This window comes from Meriones unguiculatus, chromosome 19 (assembly GCF_030254825.1).
Source record: "Meriones unguiculatus strain TT.TT164.6M chromosome 19, Bangor_MerUng_6.1, whole genome shotgun sequence".
NCBI classification, from domain to species: domain Eukaryota; kingdom Metazoa; phylum Chordata; class Mammalia; order Rodentia; family Muridae; genus Meriones; species Meriones unguiculatus.
This window is the reverse complement of record NC_083366.1, coordinates 17,813,491-17,836,797: the sequence shown is the minus strand read 5'-3', so window position 1 is coordinate 17,836,797 and position 23,307 is coordinate 17,813,491.

Here is a 23,307-nt window from a genome sequence, read left to right as displayed (position 1 = left end):
ATGGTGCAAAGCATCTGGGTGTTCCCTTTTAATAGCTTCGGACTGATTAAAGATGTAATAAAAAACTGATGGGTAATATTAGCATAGGTGAGCTGTCCCAAAACATGAATAGACTTGCTTCAGAATAAAGTGCTCGCCTGGTAATTAAATCAGTCTTACCAGAGCAGGACATGCTCATGAGAGAAACATTAGCCTGTACCTAATGGCCCTGTCCTGCCTTATTGCCATGCCTCACCTCCAAACACTGCTTTAATTTCCCTATGGAGGAAATTAGGTTCCAATTGAGACAAATGGAGACATTTGAAGGGCCCCACTAAAGAAGCGGAGCAGAAGGTAAATATTGCAGGAAGATTTGACCTTGACTCATTGATTTCTCTGTATTACATTTTTAGTGATCTGTGTGTGCCCATAACTGACTGTGCACACATAGGTCCAGGTGTTACAGAGACCAGAAGAGAGTACCAGAGCCTTGTGGCTGGACTTGAAGACAGTTGTGAGCTTTCAGACCCAGGTTCTGAGAATGGAACCGGGGTCCTTGGCAAGATCAACACATGCTCCGAACCACTGAGCTGTATCTCCAGCTCATTAATTTCTTTTTCATTTAAAAATATAAAACCAGTTGATTCACTTATGTCTGGTTGGATATAATATGTAAGGAAGAAAAAGGTCAGCATTCAAAAGTTAATATCCTTATTCCTAAACTTCAGATTTTTAATCCCTTAAAAATTAATCTGACTTCATTTCATATCCAAACAGTAAAACACAAGATATTACTCACTGAAAGGTTTCATATTAGTTGAAAATTTATGTCACTTGATGGTTTTCTGTGAATATTTTACTGATTCTATTATTAAGAAGGTACCTTCAAATCTCATTTTAACATTTTTCTTTCAAATATCTAGATAATCACCAAAATATTTATTAGCCCTCTATGAGGAAATTTATTTAAAATATCTGAGCTCTTGCTTATTTTTCTCATAATAAAAATAGAATAGGTTAAACTATACTCAATGTTGCCATGGAAACTAACATATTTATACATTGAGAAAGAACATGAAAATTTCTAAACGCATTCCCAGCCTTATGAAGTGTATTTCTACATGAAGAAGACCACATATTTCAGGTGACTTAAAGTTCAGCAGGTCCTAGATGATTCATCCTTGTAAATAGTCTGTGCCCTGATACTCCATAAAGACAAATATCAGATCAGTTTTTTTGGTATTCACTTGATAATTCTGCATCCTAAACAATGTAAAAAAAGGAAATTAACCACTTTTGTTTTTAAAGGTTCGAAAATACTCCGAATAGAATGTACATGCTTCAACTGACTATTCAGTTCTCTGAATATCTAATTTTTAAAGGGTTTCAACCTAAAATTTCTTGGTAAACCACCTATCTGCTTGAGCTCTAGTCTCATGAGGCACTGAATCAAACAGAAATCACACACATAATTCTGAGAAAATACTTATGAAACATAAACTGGTAATCAGTGTTGCATTAATGGTGTTGAGGGGTTTAACTGTCAGATATCAGATAAAAATATGCAAAGTGATAGATGCTAGGACAGAGGTGGAAACTAGGTATCATCAGGGCATCTGGCCAAGCATGGGGACATCAAGAGGTTTGGGGAACAGTAACTGGAGGACAAAGGTGAAACCTGACTAAAATCTTAAAGATGTTTACCTTGTAGGATATTTTATCCTGAACAAGTCAATATTTAGATATGCAACAAAGCTGATAGCAAATACAAACAAAATGCTTACTGCAAACTTTTCAAAAACTTTTAAAAAAATTCAAGGAAGGTCAGTAATTGGATAATGAGAGCTCATTTTGCCCTAACTCTATTTCTTCATATCATGATGTTATCAAACAGTCACAAGATATGAAGCTATTTTCAGGGGATTCATCCTACATGAAAGTTAACGTTAAACAATAGTTCTAGAGTATTCCTCCATCTAAGGCCCACCTGCTCTCTGGAGTTCCTTCTCACTGGAATAAACCTACACTCATTCTGCCTAAAAACATAGTTTTAAACTATGTTCTATAATAAGACTCTTTAATATATAGAGATCTATGTGTAACTGTAATTTTGCTTACAGTTGTTTATTTCATGGTAAATAATTTTTAAGATAATTTCAATTATGTTAATATTTTCCCATAAAACCAAGTATGGGTAAGTGAAATCAGAAGTTATAGCAATTTCATTGCAATCAGAGAGACTAATTTTTCTTCCCTCATTATCTCTCCTATTTTCTTTTGTTGCTGTTGCTGTTGTTGTTGTTACTGAAGACTCAGAAGAAAACGTAGTGCCTACATAGGTAAGAAAGTCAAGCAAGCCGGAGAGTGGTGGAAGTAAAACCCACAGAGCTGCAAGTTGAGGGAGGTCAGAGCAATTCCTTTCTTGGCTACTGACATCCTTGCACCATGGCTTGGGCAAAGCTGTAATTTGTGTGCTGTGTTCTGAATGCTCTTGTCCCTCCCAAATTTGTGTTGAAACTATTCCCCTTGTTCTGATACTAAAGCTGGGGACTCGGGACTCCAAGGGGTTATTGCATGTGAGATGTCCTCCCTCACACATCGGAGTAGGACTTCCACAAAGGGAAACTGGTGAAGCTCCTGCCTCTTCTCCATGTGAGGGCAAGTCAGGTAACAGCAGCAATGCATCATCTGCAAAGCAGAGGGTGAATCCTCACCGGACACTGAATCAAGAGCAATAACGTCAGGTTTTCCATAAATTATGTGGTCTGAGATATTCCGACATAGCAACCTAAACTAATTCCGTATATAACCGCTTATCCTACTCACAGCCGGGAAGTGAAGAAGTTAATTAAAGGCAACCGTGGTGCTCGTTTTTAAACTCTGTGACAAGCCTCTCCCTCCCAACCCCTCAACCCTAAGTAGACAAGACAAGGTTAGTAGGAAGAGGGAGTGCAGACCCCTTCACTTTTTCTGGCTATTTAGGGTCGATCGGTTTCCCTAGAGCTATACCAGTCTCTGTCAACAGAATTCGCAGCGAGCAGTCTCCTCCATGCTGCTTGCACCCCAAGTGTCTCTCTCCGTCTGTCTGCTCCAAACTGCCACTCGCCACATTCAACCACCACACCCACCTTTGTCTTTCCGGGCTCTCATATTTTTATCCTCAGAGCCTTAGATCATGTGCCTCTCTGTGCCATACTCAAGGTAGGTTGTTACCAGCTGTCAAAGGCCACACACTGCATGAGGCAGGTATCAGCTGTGGACAAACTAAAGCCCAACTAAATTTCCACACTTGGGATCAAAACAAAAACATATTTACATAGCATAACTGAGTTTTCAAAGAAACCAAAACTGTTATTGCAAGTAAAGTTTCATCTTGATCATTTGGGAAATTTCCAGCTTATAACATATATTCAATAAATGCAAACTAACATTTTTATTTTGTACATTAATCGTCAACAGGTACTCATGGAGTAAAATCAGGCGAAGTTGATTTGACAGACAAGAGCTAGAGTTAAACATTTCAAGGAAATGTTTCAAATTAGTTTTAATTTAATAAATGGAGAGTTCTGTGTATTTAATAAGCGATAGCATATGCATATATATATACACAATCATATGATCCCCTTGGTAAAAGCATCTGCTTTCAATAGCAGTATGTGCTTAATGGAGGAAAACTGGGAAGTTTCCCTCAGACTAGGATCTAGGCAAAAATATCCTTTCTGTGAAGTAAAATTCACTCTACGTATTTAAGGCATAAAACACGTTAGAAGGTTTTACATACGTGTATAAAATGAGCACACATATTAACATAGCTTTTGTAGTAGGAAAAGAGCGTGTGTCTATGCTAATATTGCCCAGTGTCACCTGAGCAAGTGCAGCTGTGACCACATTTAGCAGAACATCCTGTGTCCACTACATTGTCATGAGTGATATTCCCCATGTCGGGCTTCTTGCTTCATCCTGTATTCCCTCTACATTTTATTCTTTGACTTGATTTCTTCCCAATTCAAGGCCTAGGAGTCATGGTTTGACTTTTTATATCCATATATGTGCTCCTTTTTTTTTCTGTTGTTTTAAATCTTACATATCAGTAATCTCTGTCAGTATATTTCTTTCTCCACTTGGCTTATTTCATTCGGCAGAATATACTCCAGGTCCACCATGCGCTGGCAAGTGACATATCTTTTTCCCGCTAAAGCTGAAAAGGATTACATTCTGTATAGATGTGCACATGCAAGATACATACATGATGCATGGAGGTTTCCTCATGCGTTCATCCATTAATAGACTCCAGAGTTTCTTTTTTTCTACCTTAATACTCTGAATAAAGGCACAACGCACACGAACGTGCAGATATCTGTACGTACAAAAAGTTCATTCTTAGGTTATTACCTCCCAAAAGAGGAATTTCTGAGTCATAAGAATTCTATTTTTAATTTATTTTAAAAATGCCATAATATGCCAGTCTACATTCCCACTGACAATGCACACGTGTTCTCTTTTCTCCTTGTTCTCATCATTGCTTGCTTCTGGTCTTTAGAAAGACCAGAGGACTACTCAGCCAGGAGTGGTGTGCTATCTTGCAAGGATTTTAGTGTTTTCTTTGATGATTGCTATTGTTGAGCCTTTTTACTATTGGCCACTTTTAGGTCTTATTTTGAAAAAAAAAAAAAAAAAAAAAGTCCATTCAAATCCTTTAATAATTCCTAACCAGGCATTAGAGTTTCCTTGACCTTGAGTTGTATGGATTGTTTATTTATTTATTACATCTATGTAGCTGTGGGGACTGTGACCAAACACACAGCATGGGACACATGTGGAGAAAAAGGAAAGCTTACAGGATTTGGTTTACTCCTTCCACCATGTGGCTACTGGGGATGGAACACTTGTCTTCAAGATTGGGTGTGACGGCATGCTCATTGATCTGATGATCCATCTCAGTAATCTGAGTTGCATGGATTTCTTGAAAAGCTACAGACTAAGAAAATTTTTCAAAAGAAATTTTTATCTATTTCATGTAATGTTTTAGTATCCAAAACTGTGTGCTAGTCCTAATAAGAATCATGCTTACACTATTGGAGGATAATATAGCATAAAATAAAACCTCCCTCCTTGAGTGATTTTAGAAATCCATGGGATAATAGCACTTTGTGCTCCAAACAGTATTTCTATATTTTAATAGTGAAAGCTTTGAAATATCATTTCCCTTTTAATATTTACAGTAACATCAGAACACAGCATTAGATATACATCTCTCAAAACTAAGCGCATTATTTTCATGCTAGATATTACATGCCAATGAAATAATATCTATGTAATTAGAGAGTGACACTATGTTTAGGGAATAGAAAACTGACATTTTTTTTAAATATCAGGGTTTTTTTTCCTCCAATTTAAAAACTAGGCATAATACAATTTAGGCAAAGCCTAAGCATGAAGTTTTTGTAACTATCATAATAAAAATCTAAAATTTGTATAGAAAGGCAAGTGAAAAAAAATCATGAAAACACTGAAACAAAGAAGTTCTATACAGAGTACATAAAGAACTCTCAAAATTTAAGAAAGTATCAAACAAACAAAAAGATAATTTAACGGGAAAAAAAAAGTTTCTTTTATAGACATTTCACCAGAGAAAGATGTACAGATGGCAAATGAGCATAGAAATTGGTGCTAAAAATCATTAGTCATCAGGGAAATGTAAATTAAAGCCAAATGAGATGTCATTATATACATATTAAAATAGCTATTATCGAGGATAACACCATCCAAAAAAACAACTGAAATACCGTGCTGATGAAGATGTGAAGCAGATAGACTTCACATACACTGCTGACAGGGATGCAAAATGGTCCAAACAGCAGGAAACAGCACTTCAGGTCCTCAGAAATCTCAGTTATATAACTCACATGTGCCATGCTCGATATTTACAGAAGAAAAAGGGTCACATGAGCACCTGGCCACAAATGACTATAGAAGCTTTATTCGTGACTTCCAAGAGCCTAAAAACAGTGTGGATGTCCTCCACACAGAAAAAGAAAAGTATGAGCATGATGTCACTGTTCTGTAATCATACGGTGTATATAGTGACAAAAATGAAAGAGTTGTTGGTTCATGCAACGCTTTAAATAAATCTAAAATGCAATTTGCGAAGTTAAAAAGGCATGACTCAAATACAAGCCCGTGATCCCACCTGGGTAGTGTTGTGGGAGTGAAGAGCTGTTCAGATTGCCAAGTTTGGGTGGAAGGTGTGTGTTGTAGAGGCAGTTGAAGAGTCGGCACAGCCACCACAAACACAAATAACAACTCAAGCTACTGTGGATGCGATGAAAGGGGAGGCTGCATACACTGATAGTGGGGTGCAAACGAGTTCAGTCTCTTTGGAAATCATTCGGAAGGGTCCTCAACACGCCAGGACCAGAACTGTCAAATGACCCTCCTGTACCATTCCCCAGCTTATATCCAATCATATTTTATATTCTACAACAGAGATATTTGCACATCTGTGTTTACTGCCTCTCTATTTACAGCAGTCATGTGAAATCATCTAGCTGTGCATCAGCAGGTGAAGTGATAAGTAAACTGTGGCATATATAAACAATGGAATATTACTCAGCTATGAAGAAAAATGAAATTATATATATATATATATTAATAAAATGAATAAGTTAGCTTGGGCCAAGAAAAATACATACCATGTATTCTCTATTGTACAAAAGGTAACTTCAAATCTTTTGTTTTGTGTCTTCAACTTGGAGCACAAATAGAAGCCAAGAAAGTTTTCTACTTTCCTTTATGAGGGCACATGAGAAAGAGGTTAACAGAATGTATGCAGAATAAAAGTAATGTAGTGGGAAAATGGGAGGAGGGGTAATTAAGCAAAGAAGGGTATGGAATTTGGGGTTGAAGAGGACGGCTTACCAAAAGGAAAGGGATAGGAAAAGCCATGTAGAAGCCTCCTATCTTATATCTCAACTCAATAAAAGAAGTGTGGAAAGATAGAGAAAAGAAAGAAGGTGGAGGGACTATTGGGTGTTAAAGAATTAAGCAGGGCATGGCTGTTGAGATAAAGGAGAGGAAAGACCAACGAACACATTAACCAAAATTAAAGCCTGTTGTTTTTTTTTATTTTAATAGTTCTTATTTTTTATATTAATCACAGGTTATTTACTTTGTATCCCAGCTGTAACTCCCTCCCTCATTCCCTCCCAATCCCACCCTCCCTCCCTCATCTCCTACCTGCACCTTTCCAAGTCCACCTAGGGGAGGTCCTCATTCCCTTCCAGATGACCCTGTTTTATCAGGTATCTTCAGGACTGGCTGCAATGTCCTCCTCTGTGGCCTAGCAAGGCTACTCCTCCCTTGGGGTGGGGAAGGGAGGGTGTCAAAAAGCCAGCCATTCAGTTCATGTCAGAAATAGTCCTTGTTCCCCTTACTAGGAAACCCACTTGGATACTGAGCTAACAGGCTACATCTGAGCAGGGTTTCTAGGTGATTTCTATATGCAGTCCTTGCTTGGAGAAACAGTCTCACAAAAACCACTATGACCAGATGTATTTGGTCCTTGTGAAGCTCCTGTTCTCTCCAGGCCATATTGACTCCCCCTTCCTTCATACAATTTCCTGCCGAAGGTTTGGTTACGAGCATCTGCTTTGATATACTGCTAGGTAGAGTCTTTTAGAGGCCCTCTGTGGTAGGCTCCTGTACTGTTACTTGTTTTCTCCTACTTCCAATGTCCATCCCATTTGTCTTTCTAAGTGAGGATTGATTATCTTACCCTGGGTCCTTTTTCTTGTTTATCTTCTTTAGGTGTACAGATTTCAGTATGTTTATCCTCTCTTATAGGTCTAATATCCACTTATAAGTGAGTATATACCATGTGTGTCTTTGTGCTTCTGAGACATCTCTCTCAGGATGATCTTTTCTAGATCAGACCATTTGCCTGCAAATTTCATGATTTCCTTGTTTTTAATTGCTGAGTAGTATTCCATTGTGTAAAAGTACCACAATTTCTGTATCCATTCCTCCATTGATGGACATCTGGGTTGTTTCCTGGTTCTAGCTATTTCTGATAAAGCTGCTACAAACATGATTGAGCAAATGTCCTTTTTGTGTACTTGAGCATCTTTTGGATATACGCATCGGAGAGGTATAGCTGATCTTGAGGAAGCACTATTCCTAGTTGTCTGACAAAGTACCAGATTGATTTCCAAAGTGGTTGTACAAGTTTGCATTCCCACCAACAATGGAGGAGGGTTCCCCTTCCTCCACAACCTTTCCAGCATGTGTTGTCACTTGAGTTTTTGATCTTAGCCTTTCTGATAGGTGTAAGGTGAAATCTCAGGGTTGTTTTGATTTGCATCTCTCTGATGGCTAAGGATGTTGAGTATTTCATTAAGTGTTTCTCTGCCATTCTATATTCCTCTACAGAGAATTCTGTTTAGCTCCATAGCCCATTTTTTAATTGGATTGCTTGATTTGTTGCTTTTTAACTTCGTTAGTTCTTTATATATACTGGATATTAGCCCTCTGTCAGATATAGGATTGGTAATGATCCTTTCCTAGTCTGTAGGCTGTGGTTTTGTTCTGACAACAGTGTCCTTTGCTTTACAGAAGCTTTTCAGTTTCATGAGGTCCCATTTATTGATTGTTGCTCTTAGAGCCTCTGCTGGAGAAAGAAATTAGGGATACAACATCCTTCACAATTTGGGGTGACTCTAACCAAGCAGGTGAAAGATCTGTTTGAAAAAACTTCAAGTCAAAAGATGGAAAGATCTCCCAGGCTCATAGATCGGTAGGATTAACATAGTGAAAATGACCATTCAGCCAAAAGCAATCTACAGATTCAATGCAATTCCCATCAAAATACCAACAATTCTTTACAGACCTTGAAAGAAAAATTTATCAACTTCATATGGAGAAACAAAAAAACCCACAATTTCTAAAACAATCCCGTATAACAACAGATCATCTGGAAGTATCTCCATCTCTGATCTCAAGCTGTATTATAGAGCAATGGTAATAAAAACTGCATGGTATTAGCATAGAAGCAGAAAGGTAGATAAATGGAACTGAATGGAAGACCCAGAAATAAACCCACACACCTATGAATACTTGATTTTTGACAAAGAAGCCAAACCCATTTAATGGAAAAAAGATAGCATCTTCAACAAATGGTGCTGGTCCAACTGGAGGTCTACATGCAGAAAAATGAAAATAAATCCATACTTATCACCCTGCACAAAACTAATCAAAGACCTCAACATAAAACCAGATAAACTAAATCAATTAGAAGAAAAAGTGGGAAAGAGCCTGGAACTCATTGGCATAGGAGACAACTTCCTGAACAGAACACCAACAGCCCAGGCTCTAAGAGCAACAATCAATAAATGAGACCTCCTTATCCTGCATTGGTAATATTACTCCCAGAAGACATGAGTTATCAAAATTACAAAATAAGGCATGGGATATCTCCCCTAAGAGTTATTGGCCATAAAGACTCCAAAAGTCTCCAAAACAGCACGGGCTGTTGTTATTAATGTGGTAACCCTTGATAGCTACAATGTCAGAGTCTTTTGCTGAATACAACATTCATTTTAGCCATAGGGCATAGAGAAGTCAGTCTCCGACTAACCGGGAAGACTGCTCCCTGGTGGGTAGATTTCATAGCGGCCAAAGGTACTATGCAGGATTCCAGGTAGAAATTTACCAGTGATCTAACCCAGTGCCTGAATTCTGTACTTGCCAGACCAAGAATTGCCTATTGGCACAATAGTGTTATAATTGTTATGGGGTAACGGTTTTGGACTGATTTGAGGTGTGTGCCACAGGAGGCATGTGCCACAGGAGGCATGTGTGTTAATTTAATCCTGGTTCAAATCTATAGTTTGGGAGGTCAAAGGTCAAAGGTCAAAGGTCAAAAGCCCAAGGATAGAATCTGCTATTGTTATTTTGCTGAATAGCCATGCTGTCAAATTCTCTTTAAAATGTTTATGCCAATTTCCAATGTTTTGTGTTACTCTCAACCATGCTCTAAAATGTTTCATTTTGCAGTGGACAGTAGTCAATAGAAAAATGTGTATCTGATCAAAGTGTTGATCATAAGAGACTAGGTGCTCATCCCGACACAGGACATCTACCTTAATTGTACCACCACCGTGGCTTATTCAACATCACAGAAGAGGACACAGGACAGCTGGAGGCTGGGTAGGACTACTGAGAAATGTTGTGTTTTGGACCCGGCATGCACATGCAAATTATTATGCAGCCTCTATTTACCTGCGTAAGACCTATATAATGTCATTAGCTAGACAAACTAGTGAAACGGATGAGCTCCAGCTTTGGTGAAAAACTTCAAAAAAACAAAATGTTATTGTTACGAGTGTTAAATGTTAAAATGTTAAATGTTATGAATAGTTATATGAGGAAGAAACCTGCCTCAAACAGCTATCTTCCACATACATGCATATACATACATACGTGAGTAGCAGGACACAAAAATGTGCCGTGGTGGAGATGTTTGACCCTACTAATCTTACCATGCATCAGTCTAGAGAGTGATGGCTGCTTTGAAGAGTGCCCAGCAAGTTTCTAGGAACTGAGTGTGTTCCCCTATCAGCCATGTCAGGACATTACTGTGCTGTTTGCTGTCCAGATTATCAGTTTATTGCAGTGGCATTGCAGTCCACAGAGCTAATATTCCACTATTAGTCCTTCCTCTGACCTCCAGAAATTACAAAATGATGTGCACAGACTTCAGATATTTAAAAAACGTTAGCATTGTTAGATTCATATCTTTTTTTTCCAACTGCAAAACTAACTAGGTAGAAATTTTGAAGCCCCTACCGAGGACCCTAGAAATTTGTTCCATCTAATGTTCTTCTTTTTTTTTTTAATGTTAAAACTATCCTCTGTACTATTTCTCTATTTATAGTCCATACAATTCAACCACAGGCAGGTGGCTCTATTGAAAAATAAACAGACTTGTAAGAGACCCCCAATGGGTTCGGAAATGGCCCACTGTGCTGACAGAGCAGGCTGCAGGTGACTGAGCCTACCCAGGGATGTTGGTCATTTACTACAAAGCTGGGGACCCCACAGTGTCTTTGACCAAGAAACAGCTGGTGTCTGCACAATTTTTATCTCTTAACAAAAAAATCAAAACCCGTGGCTATACAAACTGTCAGTTGGGTTTTTCATCTAATTTAACAAACTCCAAAATATAATCCTTAACTTCTTTTGCCTAATGCGTCTATTGATCTCCCAGCGTCCTTGAGGGTTTTGTTGAAAAGTTGTGCTTGGGGAAATGTGATTTGGTCCAAATGGAACAGTCACCAGCATCTCAGAAATACATCTTCTCTTCTCGTTGCTCCCTCCTGTCTCTCGGCACCAAGGTAGGCACTTGTCTATGCTTACATGAAAAGAAGGGAGAAAGAACAAGAGGAATTTCTTCCTCAAAGAAGATTTCTCATATCCTTTTCCAATTTTCTGATCTATTCCACAGTCTCTTTAGATGTTTATATTACTTAGTTAATAAGCTCATAATGGATCTACTTGTCTCCTAGTCAATCACTATGCTAGATTGAAGCTATGCTTGTGTCTATGAGTCTATGCTTATGATTTTGTTTTGATTGCTTGCCACACAAAGCTTCTATAAGGATCCATGGCTTCCATAAGTACCAAAAAAATATTCACTGAAAAGTTGGCATCATTCCAACTCAGGGCCTAGTCCAGGCACAAGTAATTACTTTCCATAAAGGAAAGAGAGAAACTGTCTGTAAAAAGCATCAAAGTGTGGTGGGTAGACAATTACTCACAGTACAGTTACATTTAAGGATATGATACATGTTGTAGTTTGGATAGGAGACCCTCAACCAACCTCATGTCAAAAGCTGCTTCCCTAGCCTGTGGTCAGAGTGGATTGCAGTGGAATCTATAAAAAGCTGTGCCTAATGGAAGGTCTTCAAGTCATTAGGGAAATACCATCAAAGGCGATTTTGCAATAACCATTTCTACTCCTCTTCCCGGTGATGGAGTAAGTAGCTTTGCTCTGCTTTTCACTGCTTCCACGTTGTACTGTCTCTCACAAGTCCAGAGAGCAAAGAGGCTAAACCAATTACAGACTGGAACCTTCAAAAGTGTGAGCTAAAATAATCCCTTTTTCTCTGGATAAACTGATTAGCATAGGTAGGTTGTTGTTATGGTCATGAAGAACTAACCCAGAAACAAAATGTGATATTATTTTTTAGGTTGGTAAAGAAAATGCTGCAGAATATGAGCTGGCAAGATGTTTTAGGGGTGAAGACACAGAAGAGCATGGGGTGTCACTGAAAGTTTCTAGCAAGTATTGAGAGATGTCCATTTCAAAATGTACTATGGCTGCAGTATAATGCAGCTATGAGCCTGCTGCTAAAATTCATGACAGAATATGTTGAGTAACAGATATAGAAAAATGTCTAAAAGTTTTAAAAATACATATTCTAAAACCGGATTTTGAACTGAAGACAAGATAAATAAAAGAGACAGGAACTTTGGAAAATATTTTTCTAACTAGCATCCCAGAATGAATTGCACTGTCTATTCATTTTTGCTTTATAATTAAGATTATTTATTGGCAATGACAGAAAATAGTTTAATCACAGTGCACAAACAAATTGAGAGTGAAAAAATAAAATTAATGCTAATCAATTGTTGAGCAACTGTAGTTCATAGCAGGAGAAATTGTGGTTCTGAAATCTGAGACTGAATGGAACGTTCTCAACTTTTAATTATCCATAGTATTGATCAGTAAGATATTGACATATGAAGTAGCCATTTATTATGCTAAGCAGAGAACAAAGCAACCTCTCAAGACAATTGTGTTAGCTGGACTTCATTACTGTAACAAATATATGAGAGAAATTGTTTCAAGGAAGAAATATTTATATTGACTCAGAGGCTTCAAACATTTTTCCAGTCCATGGCAAGACAAAAACATTACAGAAGACTGATTGGCACAGGATAGACTGATTGGCTCCTCGCCTCATAGCATTTATGAAGCAAAAAAGGAGTATAAAAAGAACAGGCCATGGCAAGATACATTCTTCAACCACAGTTACCAGTGGCTCCCCACCCTTCCAGTAGTCTATTCAAATTTGGAATCCGTCAAAGCAGTAAACCATTGAGTAAGTCATAGCCCTCCTGAAGTATTCATCCAGGAAATGTCTTCACAGACATACCCAGGGGGGTGCTATACTAATATCTTGGGTAGGTCTCAGCCCAGTCAACTTGATAGTGATGCACAACCATCATGCCTTTTCATCGTGTTTATAAAATGATGTAAATTAGCTACGCATAGTCTAAAGACAAGTTTTTGTTACAGCTGCTACTTTAATTTTCTAGTTTGTAAATGTGTTTACTTGTATTCCTACGCACCGTCTGGAATTCGTGTGGTCCTTAGGTCTTGCCTCTGCCCTTTTAAGGGGGTAGGTCACCATGGCTTCTAAAAAGATAAGCATGCCAATATCCATGTCTCTACAGGTAGAGAACTCATAGGACTAACTGTCCTATTAGAGACCATAACAGATATTAATTTTTTAGTGCTCACCTTTAGCTATACTTCTGAAGTTAATTATCTGCTGAGGTAACCACACTTTGATTTTTGAGGAATCTGTACCATGATTACTGTTCGTATCTTTTACTGTGGCTGTTTCAACTGGCTATTCTCATCTATCACAAGGCACAGAGGGTCCCAGAGGTACCTGGTAACTTCTCTGAGTCCTGAGTGTTCTCCCTTCCTCTAGCACTGAGCAGTGATCCTCTATCTTTGTGAAATTCAACTTTAATTAGCCTGCTCTGTTGACATATTAATTCCTGTTTTTTTTTTTTTTTCTGCCCAGGGGCAGCTGACTGCAGTATTTAGAATAGTCATGTAGACATTATTAGCTTAAGTCTAGTGGTATCATTTCAATATCTTCTGAAAGTATGTATTGCTTACCATGATCTAGGCTCTCTAGGAAAACTTAGTTTCATGAATGCCATGCACAATGTATACAAGTAATTTTGTAAGAACCAATGGTGATGGCAACAGCTCCTCTTTCCACCTTTGGTGGGTAAGCCCCATGTTTGTAGCTTTAGGGGTGCAGCATCACATGGCTTCTTAAGGCACAAAATCCAAGCAGGCTGTCTGTCTTTTCCTTATTATGGCTTAGCTCTCTACCTTTAATAAGATTCTGTCCTACCAGGCTGTCAATTTCCTCTGATGCCTTGTAAGGAGAGACTAGTGAATGTCACAGTCATACATCCAATATCTTATTTTCTTTCTGTACAGTGGATCCTTTAAGGAATCTGGTAATGGTGCAGAGGCCCTGCAGTCAGAACAGACAAATCCAAGTTTAGGACAGATTTTATTTTCATGAAGGTTGAGTGACAGAAGGACAGGAGCTATCTAATGCTATCAAGTTGTCACAAAATGGCCAGATGATCGTGCTGGGAGGACTGTAGATAGGACTGTGAGTCAAAAGTAGGATGCTGAGATGTCATTAATGCTAGCCAGGGAAAACAGTTTCCATTTCAAACCTGACTGTGTAAGGTAGCTCACACAGTTTGTAAGCAGGCAAGTCAAATACATAGAACAGGCTACTAGGAACTCATGTAGAATTTTTCTGTTGCAACGTTAAGGTAGTTTCTTCAGAAAAGCTTATGCTTTGCTCCTTATGCCTACTGTTGGTTGAATAAGAAGCACTAATATCATGGAAAGTAATCTCTCTTTCTTGGAAGTCATTTAATTTTAGCTGAATCATGATAATCTAAAAGTACTGTCACAGCAACATCTAGACTAGTAACTGACCAAAATCATGAGCATTGTAGCCTAACATAAATAATTCAAAAGCAGCCACCATATTTATGATGTCTATCTATAACATGATTTCCTGCACCAGGTGACACAGTCTAAGCAGAAGAAATGTTCAGACTTTCAACTAGTAGCCTGCTGCTGGCTCATCTCCCTGCCTTACCTTGGAACACTATGCAAAGCTAGCCAGTCACCGCAGATGCTTAGAATCAAGACAGGTAACATACTGATTTTGTTGCAGGGTGATTTTTCCTTCTTGCCTTTGATGGTTAAATAAAGTCACTTTGCTTTGAATCATCAGGAATCTCCATATTTCAAACACACTAGGAAGCCCAGTTTATAGCAGCCTTTCCCACTATCAAGGCAACACCCTTCATTTACCCTTCATTCATATTGAATTTACCTTACCTCACTCTAAATTTATGTAATAACTTCTTAGAAAAAGGCAGGGAAGTGAGGGAGGGGCTCCAGAAACCTGACCTACAAAGGATATTCAACATTGATCTTTTTGAACAGAAAAAGAGAGAGAGAGAGTGGAGACAAAGGGGTTATGTCACTGGCTAGTATTTATTTTCTACACTTGACTGAGTGTAGAAAAAGTGATTCAGTCTTATACAATAAGACAGGAGTCCTTCTTATCCATGTTGCATGTTAAGAAAGGTTCTTAACATATTTTCTCCTAACTGAAACCTTGAAGATGTTTTTTCTTACTATCTCTCTTCATTTACTCACTACAGGGTCACGGTTCTCCTTCCAGAGTACGGTCTAAGTAGTGGTATACACGGTTATAAAATTGGTTAGGTATGGAGTGTGGAGGCAATTTTAATACTGAATTTATTTAGTCCAGAACATTCCTTTTTCTACATGTGAGTATAACTTAAACAAATCAATTCCCTCTGATTAAACTCACTTTACATGGTTAATGTACCATGGACCCTCTTTCTACTCCGACACTTTCCCCAAAGATCACAGGAATAGCATTTAGATGTTCATTTTGCATGTCATCCTTACACACACAAAAGCCAGTGGACTCAAAAGGAGGCACTGAATTAAATTAAATCAGCTTCAAGTTCAAAGGCTTTTCACGTGTGATAAACAAGCCACGGGAAATGATGAGACGCAGTGTCACCTTTCATTTGATATCTAAATTCACTCAAAACAAGGCATTTCAAATTCATGGTACCCTATATTCTCATGCCATAACTCTTTATGGAAAAGAAAAATGGGGAGCTTTCAAGAAACTGAAAGTAAAACAATTACCGAGAAGTTTTAAAGGACTTAGAGCAGTGTCTCTCAACCTTGGATGCACTTTATAACCACTAGAGGAGCTAATAGAATTCCCAGATCTCTGGCCTCACCTGAGACTAATTAATTCAGACTTTCTAGGGTTAACGCCCAAGCATCAATAATTCCAGTGTGTGAGACAGGTTAATAGGCATTGATTTAAAGAATGAGTCTCAGGCTTAATGTATTGCAAAGCACCTAGAAAGACTGTGAAAACTGGGGTTACTGGGCCCTATCCCAGATTTCCAAATTAGTGTATCTAGAATTTACATTCAAAGAAGTTCTCAGGTGGTATTTTTGACACTGGTTCAGCGTGTAAGAACTACTTCAGTAGAAAAGCCCAGATAAGAACACGTGTTCATCAACAGGTGTGGAAAAGAAAAAATAAAATAAAATATATGGAACATTTACACAATAAAGTTTCATTTAGCTGTAAAGAAGAGAATTGTGTCATTCTCAGGAGAATGGACAGAAGTGAATATCATCATGATAAATGAACTAAGCCTAACACGGAAAGACAAATATTACATTTTCTCATATATGTACATATATATTTTCTGCCACACACACACAAACATTTGGGATGGTATAAAGGCAGAGCGAGGAATGTTTGGAAAGAGTACTGTAAGAGGAAAAGGGCTAGCAAGAAGGAACTGTGGCAACAAAACAGTAATGGAGCTGACAACGGTTAAAGTTCATGATAAGTGTCTTTATGAAACCCATTATGAATAAAAGTTATTTTAAAATGTATGTCACAATCAATTACAATTGATACAATATATAAAACTGTTGCCAGGCATTTAATCCCAGCAGCTGGTAGACAGAGACAGGCAGATCTCTATGTTCAAGGCTAGCCTGGTCTACAAAGCAAGTCCAGGACAGTCAGAACTATTACACAGAGAAACCCCCCCAAAAACAAGAATAAAACCCAAAATACACACACACACCAATAAAAAAAAAGAAAAAAAATGTCATAATTGTTGGGGAAAAATCAGTATTTCTATGAGGAATATCCTTATCACCTAGTAAGTTTTGTGGAAGAGTAACCTGGTCTGAATAAATACATGCCCAAGTTATAGAAATAAACCCCTCACCCAGATTGAGAACCTACATGGAGAGGATAAAATAGTATATTTGTGATCAGAAATATTTAGGGCAAATAAGGAAGTAAGAAAATTATGTCTTCATTAGTTTAGCAATACTAGGATTAGATCAAAGTAAATCATTCCTAATAAGGAGATGGTCATGATGATAATGACACAGTTGGGTGGGCATTTACATACATTTCACAGGTTGCATTTGATGGCTTGTTCATAGGCTCCATTTGATGGCTGCAGTTCATGTTTTGTAAATTTGAAACATTTCACAAAGCATAAGCCTTAAAGAGATCAAGGTCTGTTTGGATTTCCTCTCCTGTTCCAAGCTGATGGCAAGATTAGACAGCATCATTCCTATGGTGACAATGAAGCGAAACAGTACAGCATGTGCTGATGGGTGGCTAGACATTACTGGATAGGAACAGCTGTGTCATCCTGAGTGCATACTTCTTAGGCTCCTTGTTGTTGATTGGCTGGCTGGCTGGCTGGTTGGGTATCTGACTACTGGGCTGGCAATTGGTTGTTGAGTTGGTTATTTGGTTAGTTGGCTGATTGGTTATTTCTAGTTGTTTCATTGGCTAGTTGGGTTACTGGGTAGGTAGTTGACTGCTAAGTTAGTTTGTTCTTTGGTTACTTGATTGATTGCTTACTTGTTTGGGCATGTGGATGAGTAGGTAGATAGGTGGGTAATTACTTGATTAGTTGGTTGTTTATTTGGTTGGGTAAATGGTCAGTTAGTTGTTAGATGCCTTATTGGTTGTATATTGGTTGTATTTTGATAATATTTAATCCATTAAGGTCTAAACTGATTTTTTCAGTATTCTTCAGTATTCTTCTAGCCTCTGTCACCTGACCCATAATGTTGTCTATGTCAATTAAGAAATCAGTAATCTCAAGTTCTTCACAGAAGGTTGTAGAGCAGAGGCTGGCTACAGATAGCTAGCTCTCCACAAGCACCATTCTTGCTGCCAGGGAGGACAGCAATCCACGTATCTGCACTTGCACACACTCTGTACACACAGCATTGATGACAATTTTCCGGGCTGCATTTTGAAGGTGTTTGTATAGTGAAGCTTTATATTACCTCTCTAGGACAGAAGGCATATCACTTTGCTGACAAATGTAAGAATGAGTCTATGATGAATTCTTGTGAGTCAAAGATTGAGCAGGCTAGTTCATAGTACATTTAAACAATTCCCTAAACTTGAGTTTCCCTACCTTGGACACACTTGCAACATATGAGCAGACTCTGCTAACTCTATTGTTACCATAAAATATCAAGGGGCAGGGGGGGAGCTTGCATGACTTCAGGGACAGACTTAGCTGAAGCAGTGAAGGAATGAAGAAAGCACAGAGAGACAAACACACACACACACACACACACACACAGAGAAGGGGGAGGGAAAGGGAAAGAATGCTTGGACTGTGCTCTATGATAATTTCACAAAAAGCAGGGTTAGTAGGTAGAGACAAACAAGGAGGCAGAGTTATTACATAAGACAATTACATGTAGCTGAACAAGGAAGCAGGTTTAACTACTCGCAGTAGGAGCAGCTTCTGTCGGGGCTCAGTCTTGAACAGTGGAAGAAAGCTGCAGTGGACATTTTCTGTACACACTGTCAACACTAGAGCAGTGGGCTTTGCCATCGCATTGAGCTTCACTTGGGGAAGGGTTTGCCATTCCCACGGCTTATGGCATTGGTCCTTGACATGGCTATTCCCATATCAAACAATACACAATCATTCAGGACTTTACTCTCTCCCTACAGAGAGGGAGGTTCATGAACATGAATCTCTGGTTCTATGCTTTACAGTAGGTATAAAATCTTTTGTGTTGCTATGTGACCTTAAAATAGGTCAGAGAAAGCCATTCATGAGAGTATTGATGCTGTATTCTCAGCATCTGGAAGGCTGAGTCAAAAGAAAAGCAAGTTCAAAGCAAGCCTAACCTTGATGAAAAGCCTGTCAAAAATGGGAAGCATAGATATGCAGATACAAAAGCATGGGAAGATATCCAGATATTTTCAAGGAAACATATTCCGTTCATTTTGATATATTACAAGGATACAAAATCAAAGGAATGTGCCATATATTTCACTCTGTTCAAAAATTTTGAGGAAAGTTAAGGCTCTGCTTTATTTATTATCATTTATCACAATTTATTCACTTTGTATCACAGCTGTGACCTCCTCCTTCATCTTGTCCCAATCCCACCTCTACTCTCTTTTCTCCCCATATACCCCTCCCCTCATCTACTGATAGGGGCAGTCCTCTTCCCCTTCTATCTGACCCTAGCCTATCAGGTGTCATTGAGAGTGGTTGCATTGTCTTCTTCTGTGACCTGACAAAACTGCACCCCCCAGGGAGAGGTGATCAGAGACCCTTAAGCTGATTCATGCAAGAGAAAGCCTCACTCTCCTTATTAGGGACCCTACTTGGAAACGGAGCTGCCTATAGGCTACACCTGAGCAGGGATTTTAGGTCCTCTCCATGCATTGTTCTTAGTTTATCTGTTGGTTTCCTTTTGGAACTCCTGTCACCTCCAGGTCTTTCTATCTCCCCCTTCTTTCATAAAATTCCATGTATTCTGCCCAAAGTTCAGCTATTAGTCTCAGCATCTGCTTCGATACCTCTATCAGTAGAGTCTTTCAGAGGCCCTCTGTGTTTCGGTCCTGTTGAGTTCCCTGTCATCTCCTGCTTCTGATGACTATAGTGTTTGTCCTTCTGAATGAGAATTGAGCATCTTCCCTGGGGTCTTCCTTGTTGTTTAGCTTCTTTAGGACTATAGATTTTAGTATGTTTATCCTATATTATATGTCTAACAACCACTTATGAGTGAGTATATACCATGTGTGTCTTTCTGATTCTGGGTTACCTCAATCAAGATGATCTTTTTTAGTTCCCACCATTTGCTTGCAAATTTCATAATTTCATTGTTTTTAATTGATGAGTATTAGTCCATTGTATAAATGTACCACAATTTCTGTATCCATTCCTCTCCATTGAGGGGCATCGAGGTTTTTTCCAGATTCTATTATGAATAGAGCCGCTACAAACATGGTTGAGCAAATGTCCTTGATGTATACTTGAGCATATTTTGGATATATGCCTAGTAGTGGTATACCTGGATCTTGAGGTAGAACTATTACTAGTTTTCTGAGAAAGTGCCAGATTGATTTCCAAAGTGATTGTACAAGTGTACATTTCCACCAGCAATGGAAGAGCATTTCTCCACGTCCTCTCCAGCATGTGCTGTCATTTGAGTTTTTGATCTTAGCCATTATTATGGGTGTAAGGTGAAATGGTATTGGCATAGAAACAGAATGGTGGATCGATGGAATCGAATAGAAGACCGAGAAATAAACCCACATGCCTACAGATACTTGGTTTTTGACAAAGAAGCCAAAACCATACAATGGAAAATGATAGCATCACCTACAAATGGTGCTGGTCCAACTGGATGTCTACAGGCAGAAAAATGAAAATAGATCCATATTTATCACCCTGTGCAAAACTAAAGTCCAAGTGCATCAAAGACCTCAACATAAAACCAGAGATACTAACTCTGTTAGAAGAAAAAGTGGGGAAGAGCCTGACCTCATTGGCACAGGAGACAACATCCTGAACAGAACACCAACAGCATAGGCTCTAAGATCAACAATTAATAAATGGTACCTCATGAAACTAAAAAGCTTCTGTAAGGCAAAGGACACTATCATCAGAACAAAATGTCAGCCTACAGACTGGAAAGGATCTTCACCAACTCTATATCGACAGAGGGCTAATATCCAGAATATATAGAACTTATAAAGTTAAACACCAACAAAACAATTAATCCAATTAAAAAATAGGCTATAGAGTTAAACAGAGAATGCTCTGTAGAGGAATATCGAATGGCAGAGAAACACTTAAAGAAATGTTCAATGTCCTTAGTCATCAGGGAACTGCAAATCAAAACGACCCTGAGATTTCACCTTATACCCATCAGAATGGCTAAGATAAAAACTCAAGTCTCTGCTTTTTATACATTTTAATGTTTACATAGTATTTAAATTTTATTTATATATATATATTATTTATTACAATTTATTCACTTTGTATCCCTACTGCAGTCCCCTCCCTTGTCTCTCCCCAGTACCACCCACCCTCTGTCCCTCTCCCCCATGCCCTTTCCCTAGTCCCTTGTTAGGGGAGGACCTCCTCCCCTTCCATCTGACCTTAGTCTATCAGGTATCATCAGGACTGGCTGCATCATCTTCCTTTGTGGCCTGGAAAGGCAGCACCCACCAGGGAAAGGTGATCAAAGAGGCAGCCACTGAGTCCACCATGTCAGAGACAGTCCCTGTTCCCCTTACAAGGGTACTCACTTGGAAACTGAGAGCCAATGGGCTCCCTTTAAACAGGTGTTCTAGGTCCTCTCCATGCATGGCCCTCAGTTGGAGTATCACTCTCTGCAGGGGCCCCTGGGCCTAGGTATTTTGGTATTGTTGTTCTCCTTGTGGAATTCCTGCCCCCTCCAGGTCTTTCTATCTCCCTTTTCTTCCTTAAGGACTCTGGCACTCTGCCTAAAGTTTAGCTATGAGTCTCGGTGTCCCCTTCGATATCCTGGTGGGTAGAGTCTTTCAGAGGTTTCTGTGGGAGGCTCCTGTCCTGTTCCTTGTCTTCTCCTACTTCCGATGTGTATTCTGTTTGCCCTTCTGAATGAGGATTATCCATCTTTCCTAGGACTCTCCTTGCATTTTGCTTCTTTAGGACTATAGATTTTAGTGTGTTTATCCTATGTTATATGTCTGATATCCACTTATAAGTGAGTATATATCATGTGTCTTTCTGCGGCTGGGTTGCCTCACTCAGGTTGATCTTTTTTAGTTCCCACCATTTGTTATGGTATGATTTCCCCTACACTGCAAATACAATAAAATAAAATAAAATGTTAATTAACCACTATTAAAGTTTTCTGTATAAGGGAGAATGAGGAACTGAGAGTGCAATAGCCATGTATAAAGATTCCATCTTTCAGCTTCTTCCTAAGGAATGGTCATAAGGAGACCAAGTTCTGAAGTAGATGGGCTGTTTGTGCCTCCCACTGAATATCTTTGAGCTATACAATGTGTGTCTTTGTTGCCTATTTTTCTCAGAAATGCAGAGTTGGTGGCAGCTAAAAGGGGCAATGAAGTGCGAGCCACATGCAGCTGACACTGAATTGAAAAAGAAAAAAAAAAGCGTGTAGCTTGGGGTTGTGTCCTACTCTGCAGTGTCCTGGCAGTTTAGTACTCCTGACACAAGAGATGAAGAATTGGGGGACAGTGGGGGCAGACGTTGGGGGAATACTTCAGTTGTTCTCTGTTCCTGTTCTTTTTAATTCGGCTCAAAGCTCCATTTCATAGTAAACAATCAAAGATGTGTCCCAAGCCCTGATTACTAAAAGGATGTCGACCTGAAGAACATCAGTGTGGACTTCATGGCCTGGGTATGCCTTGGCAAGGAGAGAGTGAATGCTTTGAAAGTTCATCACTGGTGGTGCTGAGGTCCCACCAGTTAACTGAGGATATGCCCACAGTGTACAGACCATGAATACCCTGTTGTTCACATAGAAAGTTAAAGTGGAAAGAGGCTTCGTTTTGTTTTGTTTTGTTTTAACTATTTTCCAAAAACGTTGGAAATGCACCGGGCTGGCTCTCTGTTCTGTAAATGAGTTGTGCTAGCTTCTCCCAAAGCTTAGAAAATTAACAGAAAATATAGGAAACTCTTCAACTAGGGGACACTTCATGAAGACAACTTTAAATGTTTCTTTCCAAGCTTTAGTTTTTCAATGCAGAACTTGTCTGAGCAGCCATTATACCAGTCTAACAAGAATGTACAGAAAATCAATATCTGAAAGTTCAAAGTGGTAAAATACAACCAAACCTGAAAATATTGTGCTAGCACTTTACTGAGCTAAGGCTACCTTACTTTCAATTTGTCTTGTTACTACAATCCTTTTTTAAGGTATTCTGGTCTTCAGATAATGTACTTTCCATTTGAAGGTAGTCATATCTGTGTAGTTGGGAAGGAATCCCTTGAATTTTTGATCTCAAGTCTTTTGTTGTTGTTTTTCTTTTAAGCAAAATGAATGTCAAG